Here is an 8,161-nt window from a genome sequence, read left to right as displayed (position 1 = left end):
TGAGATTATATGACTTTTGTCTTTATCTCTTTGACTCATTTTGCTAAATTTGCATCCTCCTCTTCCATCCAAAATGTCTTCTGATAAAAAGACAAGACTTCATCTTTTCTTATAATTGAGTAGTATTCCATTGCATGTTTGCAAATGTGTGTATATATATACACATATATATGCATAACATATATATACCACATATTCTATACCTAATCTTGTTGGATTAAGATCTTCCTTGGATAATAAAAATAGTGTATCATTTATTTTTCAAGATAACATTTTTTAGTTCTTGGGGTAATGTCCCATTGTGGAAGTTCTAGATCATATTGAATTCTACTTTTAATTTTTTGAGACATCTCCATACTGTTTTCTACTGAGGCTGATCCAACTGACATTCCCACCAACTGTGAATGAGAATTCTATTTTTACCATATCCACACCAATACAGTTTGTTTCTAGTCTTTCTGATATATGTCATTCTCACTTGCATGAGATGACGTTTCATCATCATTTTGATTAGGATTTCTCTGATAAGTGACAATGAACAACTTTTCATATGCCTACTGGCATTCATTTTCTTTAGGTAAGCATTAGTTTATCTTATCACTTCTGTTTTTTGGTGGGCTAAATTTCTATTTTGTTGTTGATCTTTGTGAGTGTTAGGATATTAACCCTTTATCTGATCTATTGCATACAAATGTTTTCTCAGTTTTGATAGTTCTCCCTATTTTTTTTTAAAAAAAAGAGTTCATTTGTGGTTTTTGTTGAAGTTTTGAAAAACTTTATATATCTTGGATGGTAGTCCTTTGTCAGATGTGTAGTATGCAAATATTTTCTCCAATAGTGTGAGAGTATTCCACTCTCATGGCAAAGCCTGGCAAGCTACCCAAGACATATTTGATATGCCAAACACAGTAACAACAAGTCTCACAATGGAGACGTTACTAGGCCCGCTTGAGCAAATCGATGAACAACAGGAAGACAGTGACAGTGATTATGATGTAGTTTTTTTTTTTAAGGAAGACTATGTCACATCAGCAAGTGTTTGAAGTCCCTTCTCCTTTCCAAAGAAGGGGTGTGTTGGGGGGTGTCAGGGAGCGTGAGGGTGGGGTGGGAAGGGAATGCTAAAAATATTGAGATTCTAATCATGACTGTCTTTCTACTGAAAACAAGGGAACTCTCACGATTGTTTCACTAGGAAAAAAAGTAGCCCCAGGACCCAAACTATATTACAGCACGTGGCTGACACTAGTTCATTGCCCAGAACCATATATGGTCCCCTGAGTACCTCAGGAATGACACCTGAGTGAAGAGTAAATACTGAGAACTGCAGAAAGAAGGAAGGAAGGAAGGAAGGAAGGAAGGAAGGAAGGAAGGAAGGAAGGAAGGAAGGAAGGAAGAGAAGGAAAGTTCTTAGTGTTCTAATCACTGAAAAAATAAGTTTTAGTTGTTTTCTGCCAGAATATGGGGACAGAGACCAATATAGAAGTATATATATTTGCATATCAGATAGATATATATTAAACTGTACACAGATGGTCTTTTTACTTCTTACCAAGCAACTATCCACTCTCAATTTTCATTAGAATGTTATTATATAACATATAGGGAAATATAGTAGTATTTATCCAAGGTGCCTATCATTGCTCCGCAAAAGTGCTTAGGTTTTAAGTACACCTCACTGTCCTCCCATTGTTCATCAATTTGCTCAAGCAGGCCCAATAACATCTCCATTTTGAGACTTGTTACTTGTTACTTGTTACATTTTGAGATTTGTTACACAGACATTACTGTGTGTGGCATATTAAATATGTCATGGGGATCTTTCCAGGCTTTGCTGTGCGGGTGACATACTCTCGGTAGCTTGCCAGGCTCTCTGAGAGAGGTGGAGGAATCGAACCTGGCTCAGCCAGGCTGGCTGCTCACAAGGCAAACGCCCTACTGCTGTGCTATTGCTCCAGCAGCAGTAGGGCATTTGCCTTGGATGTGGCCGACCTGGCCGAGCCAGGTTCAATTCCTCCACCCCGTTTGGAGAGTCCAGCAAGCTACCAAGAGTATCTCGCCCACACGGCAAAGTATACCTCAACACCCTAAAAATATTGGTAAATAAACATATAACATATCTCCCATCCCTCTGGAATAAAGTGAAAAGAGAATAACATTTAGCTCAGGGACTTCACCAATTCTTTTTTTTGGATTAAATGTAAATGTCTATTTTATTTTAATTTTTAATAGTGAAACACCATGAGGAATTCATCTGGGGAACATAAAGTAACAAAATAGGAGACTAACACCCAAGAGTGGACGAGATTAGTACCAGGAGTTTTGCTCCATGGCTTGGAGGCCAGCCACATACTCTAGGGGAAAAGGGAGCTCAGATAGAGAAAGGATCACCAACTATTCTATTGCTTCTGATAGGATCACTGAGACATAACCATTCATTAGAAAAGACTGCTCTTAATTAGAAAGTCGGTAACTGTTCATCTACAGAATTCCACTTTAAAATGTAAGGCATATCATCCAAATGAACCCATTTGTCAAACGTGCCAGGGAGTGTGAGATCATTTTATCTTAAGTAAAACACTTTTCAAGAGAACTTGATCGTATTCCTCTTGATTAAAATAGAACCTATGGAAAATATTAATTACTTTGGATATTTCTTTCATTATTCCCAAGGACTGCTAAGAATGTTAACAGATGGAAATTAGAAAATATTGGGCAGGGAGAGGGATAATCCCTCGAATAAATAGTGCAGGGAGAATTAAAGAGCTCTAAGTAAAAGAATGAAATTGAATCACTGTCTTATCCCATACATAAAAATAAACTCAAAAGCAGAATGAAGACTAGAATCTAAGCCTAAAACCTAAGACTAGAACTACATAGATGAAAACACTGAGGTTAAACTCTACCTTGACTGTATTTTTATTTTTTTACTTTATGGGAAGTCATTCCCTTGATAAAAACTCCAAGTTTGAGATAGATCCCTAAAAAACTAGCTCAGATAGATTTAAAATGGCTTGCAAGTATGCAGCCAACCAGGAAAGATTCTGTTTGAATAGAACAGGAGATTCTACTCTGTTAACTTCAGTGCTATACTCTGAAGGTGCTTGCTGATTACTTATCACCCTATGGACACACAAAGTGAATATTACAGACTTTTTTCTTAATATACCTGTTAATTCATCATTGTATGTTTTCTCATTCTAAGACCAACCCACCTCAACCCTCGGTTGAAGAAAAAGCTTGAGGTAGAAGGAAAAGTTTGGTAGCAAAACTTGTAAAATTGACATCAAAAGCAAAGATAACTAACACAAAAGGAAACAAGAGTACTTTATCAAACTAGGACTTGCGGGCAGCAAAAGAAAATCATCAAGAAAGTGAAAAGGCAACCTAAAGAATGGTAAAATGCAATTTAACTACATCTAATAACTACCAAATATATATATATATGCATATTTATACATATATATGTATATATTTGCTTTTTGGGTCACACTCGGCAATGCACAGGGGCTACTCCTGGCTCTGCACTCAGGAATTACTCCTGGCAGTGCTCAGGGAACCATATGGGATGCTGTGAATTAACCTGGGTTGGTCGCATGTAAGACAAATGCCCTATCATCTATACTATCGCTCCAGCCCCAATACCCAAAATATATTAAAAAAAAAACTCACACAAACCAATAGGAAATACTGAACAGAGGATCTAAATAATTAATTTTCAAATATGCATACACACACAACCAAGAGGAACATGGATACTCGACATCACTGATAACATGAAAATAAAATCAAATTCATTATATCATCTCATAACTATTAGAATGGCTACCTTCAAATATGCAAGAGACAGGCTGCCATGTAAACAATGACCCAGACTCACAGTTTCACGACTAATCTCAGAAGAGATGCAATCCAAGCCACTAAAACTCATGGGCACACTGGTCTTTAGGCTGAAAACTCTGAGGCACCCTTGTGAGGAAGACAGACCAAGTCTCCATCCTGCAAGCCCCACAGCCACCACCCTGCAGATGGCCCAATTCTACTGCTTCATGACTAAAGGTAAAGGTAAAGGCCCTCCCGTTGATCGTCGATTTGCTCGAGCGGGCCCAGTAACGTCTCCATTGGAGACTTTGTTGTTACTGTGTCTGGCATATCGAATACTCTCGGTAGCTTGCCGGGCTCTAATCTCCGCAGATGCCAACCTGATGAAATTTCTACATACACTGGTTTTTGGTCTGAAAACTCTGAGGTCTTCTCAGAGTGGGGCCAGGCAGTTTCTCCCCCATCCCCTGTACTGCCGGAAACCTCAACAGCCACAGTCACTGCCATGTAAAGAGCAGCCCAGCTTTACAGCTTTACCACTAATCTCAGAAAAGAAGTAAACCAAGCTGAGCCACTAAACTCATCAGCCCAGTTCTACAGATCCTGGATTTACTAGAGTTGTGGTCATGCCACACCTCCAAATTCCACATGCTGACAGCCCAGTAGGCACACAGAAAATTAGATGGGAAAGTAGCACAGAAGTCAACTAAGCTCAGTAATCAAAAACAATAACACAGAAACACAGAAAGCTCAACTAAGCAATGAACAGCTTAGAAAACCATCAGGCAATGATTTTAATTACCCCACTGTGAGATGTAGCAATTTTCAGAAATTTCCTTTTGCTAAAATATTTTTGAAATTCCTTTAACCATTTTTGTAACAAGCAAGGTGAAATAAATTATGTTGGACCTGCTAATGGGACAGGATTGGAAGTGGGTGGGAAACTCGGAACAATGGTGGAGGGAAGATCATATTGGTGGGATTTGTATAGGAACATTGAATGCCTGGAACAGCTATATTATGAACAACTTTGCAAACCACAGTGTTTAAATGAAAATAATAAATAAAAATGACTAAAATAGAGATTAATCTAAAAATACAAGAGATAGCAAGTGTGAACGAGAATATGAAGAGAAGGCAGGTTGTATACTTCTAGGCAGCAATATAAATTGCCATGCTACTATGGTGGTTCCTCAAAAAAAAAAACTAAAATTAGAACTACCTGTGATCTAGCAATGCAAAGGAAATGAGACCATTCTCTCTAACAGATATCCTCATCCAATGTACAGTGTAGTATTACCTACAATGACCTGAATATGGAAACTGGTCATTGTAGGTAGTACATAAAGATATGGATTTTGGATAAATAAATGGGTGCATATGTGTGTATGCATCTATATGTGCAATTTGAAATATTATTTAGCCATAATAATAATGAGTAATGACCATTTGCAATTCCATGGATGGACCTAAAGGGCATTTTCTTTAGTGAAATAAATCAAAGATAAATTATACATAACCCCACTTCAAAATAAAGTCTAAAAATAACAGTTACATAAAACAAGTTGGTGGTTGGCAGAATCAGGAAGTAAAATTGGGTGAAAATATTTTTGGGGGGTGACCACACTTGATGATTGGCTCTGCACTCAGGAATTATCCCTGACATGGCTTAGGGAACCATAAGGGATGCCAGAGACTGAATCTGGATCAACTGCATGCAAGGCAAGTACCCTACCCACTCTACTTTTGCTCTTGCTATGGCCCCTGAAAATATCCTTTAAGGAAGAAAAATGCATAGAGAATATTACAATGGTCAGGTAAATCACTGTCACTGTCCTCCCGTTGTTCATCAATTTGTTCGAGTGGACCCAGTAACATCTCCACTGTGAGACTTGTTACTGTGTTTGGAATATCAAATACGTCACTGGTAGCTTGCCAGGCTTTGCCGCGCAGGCAAGATACTCTCGATAGCTTGCCAGGCTCTCTTGAGAGGGGCGGAGGAACTGAACTCGGGTAGGTCAGGTCAGCCGTGTGCAAGGCAAACACGCCCTACCACTGTGCTATTGCTCCAACAAACAAAGTTAATGAGCTAATTCACAAATGAACTAATATTAAAATATTTCTTTTCACTGCTCAGAAGATCCAACTATAAAATAATACATACAAACAAACTATTAGTTGGAAGTTTCTGCCACTTATATTTGTAAGATCTTTTCAAAGTTTAGCACACAATTTCCACAAAACTGCTCAAACTGGTAAATGCCTATTGCTTATGAATAGTAAGTTTGTTAAGACTCTTTAGAAAAAAGCTGTTAGGCATGTGACATACAAATGTTTTGCCTGTTTGATCCAAGAGTCTCACTTCTGTGAAACATTTTAAGAAAATAATCTCAGAGAAGGAATCAAGACACATGCAGAAAAACAATTAAAAAAAATCAGAATTAGTATAGTTGCCAGAAATAAGAGCAAACAGAACATTCACTGTTGGTGAGAATGCCGACTGGTCCAGCCTTTTTGGAAAACAATATGGCATTCCTCAAAATATCAGAAATTGACTAGTTTCGAAGGATCATGTCTGCAAGTCAGGATTCCCAATCCAGAGACAATGGCCCTGATGGGATGGAGCCCGAAGGTGTCATCGAGAGTAATTGGAATAAAATTGTTGACAGCTTTGATGACATGAAACTCCAAATCCCTCCTCCATGGCATCTACACCTATAGTTTTTAAAAACACTCTGACATCCAGCAGTGACCCATTCTTCCTTGTATCAAAGGTTAGGATGTGATCGCTCAAGCCCAATCTGGGACTGGGAAAAACTGCCACTTTTGCTATATCAATTCTGCAGCAAATTGAACTGGATTTAAAAGCCACTCACGCCTTGATGCTGGAACCAACTAGAGAGTTGGCTCAGCAGATACAAAAGGTGGTCATGGCATTAGGAGATTATGTGGGTGCCTCCTGCCATGCCTGCATTGGGGGTACCAATGTGCATGCTGAGGTGCAGAAGCTGCAGATGGAAGCTCCACATATCATTGTGGGTACCCCAGGCCATGTGTTTGACATGCTTAACCGAAGATACCTGTCTCCCAAATACATCAAGATGTTTGTGTTGGATGAAGCTGATGAAATGTTGAGTCGAGTATTCAAGGATCAGATTTATGATATATTTCAAAACCTCAATAGCAACACCCAGATGGTTTTGTTGTCTGCTACAATGCCTTCTGATGTCCTTGAGGTGACCAAGAAGCTCATGAGGGACCCTATTTGAATTCTGGTCAACAAAGAAGAGTTGACTTTGGAGGGTATCCGCCAATTCTACATCAATGTGGAGCAAGAGTGGAAGCTAGACACATTCTGTGACTTACATGAAACCTTGACCATCACCCAAGCAGTCGTCTTTATCAACACCTGAAGGAAGGTTGATTGGCTCACAGAGAAGATGCATGCCCGAGATTTCACTGTGTCTGCCATGCATGGAGATATGGACCAAAAAGAACGAGATGTAATCATGAGGGAATTCCGCTCTGGTTCCAGTAGAGTATTGATTACCACTGACCTGCTGGCCACAGGCATTGATGTACAACAGGTTTCTTTAGTCATCAACTACAACTTTCCCACTAACAGGGAAAACTATATTCACAGAATTGGTCATGGTGGATGTTTTGGGCATAAGGGTGTGGCTATCAACATGGTGACAAAGGAAGACAAGGGAACTCTTTGAGATAGCAAGACCTTCTACAATACATCCATTGAGGAGATGCTTCTCAATGTTGCCGACTTCATCTGAGAGGGCTGTCCTGCTCTGAGCTCTAGCCAGGGCTCTGTCCTTGGGAGGGCCTTAGAAGAGCACGAGGAGGGAGAGGAGGGAGCCAAGGGATGGACATCTTGTCTTTTGTTTTGTTTTGTTTTGTTTTCCCTTTGAATAAATGTCACTTTTTGAGGCAAAAGAAGGAACTGTGAACATTTTAGAAATTCTTTTCTTTGGGGTAGGCTCTTGCCCCAGGCACTGTCTCCTCCAAAAACACTAATACGTGTCCCTAACCTAGCCAACCTCCAATCCCCAAAGGCTCCCCACCCTAGCCAAATTTCTCTGAAATGAACAAGGGGCAATAATCTACTCAATCTCATTTGCTGGACCAAATCTGAAGGGAGAACTCCTGAGTTAGGTGGCCCAGAGGATTGTCCCCAGGTGTGGGGGGAGCAGGGGAAAGAAAATGGTAGCCATTTTTACATTTTTTTGCATAGTATTTATTGATCCAGGTAACAAACACAAAATTCTAAATAAAATGACTTGTAAATTGAAAAAAAATCAGAAATTGAGCTTCCATATGATGTAGCAAT

General features: G+C 39.3%; 1 pseudogene; it reads left to right on the top strand.

The window, feature by feature from the left end:
• The first annotated feature begins 6,390 nt into the window (after nt 1–6,390).
• On the top strand, nt 6,391–7,934 carry LOC130033856 (eukaryotic initiation factor 4A-I-like; annotated as a pseudogene).
• The last annotated feature ends 227 nt before the right edge of the window (nt 7,935–8,161 follow it).

This window comes from Sorex fumeus, unplaced genomic scaffold (assembly GCF_029834395.1).
Source record: "Sorex fumeus unplaced genomic scaffold, SorFum_2.1 ptg000006l, whole genome shotgun sequence".
NCBI lineage: Eukaryota > Metazoa > Chordata > Mammalia > Eulipotyphla > Soricidae > Sorex > Sorex fumeus.
The sequence above is the reverse complement of the archived record's forward strand: the minus strand, read 5'-3'. Positions and strand labels throughout refer to the sequence as shown.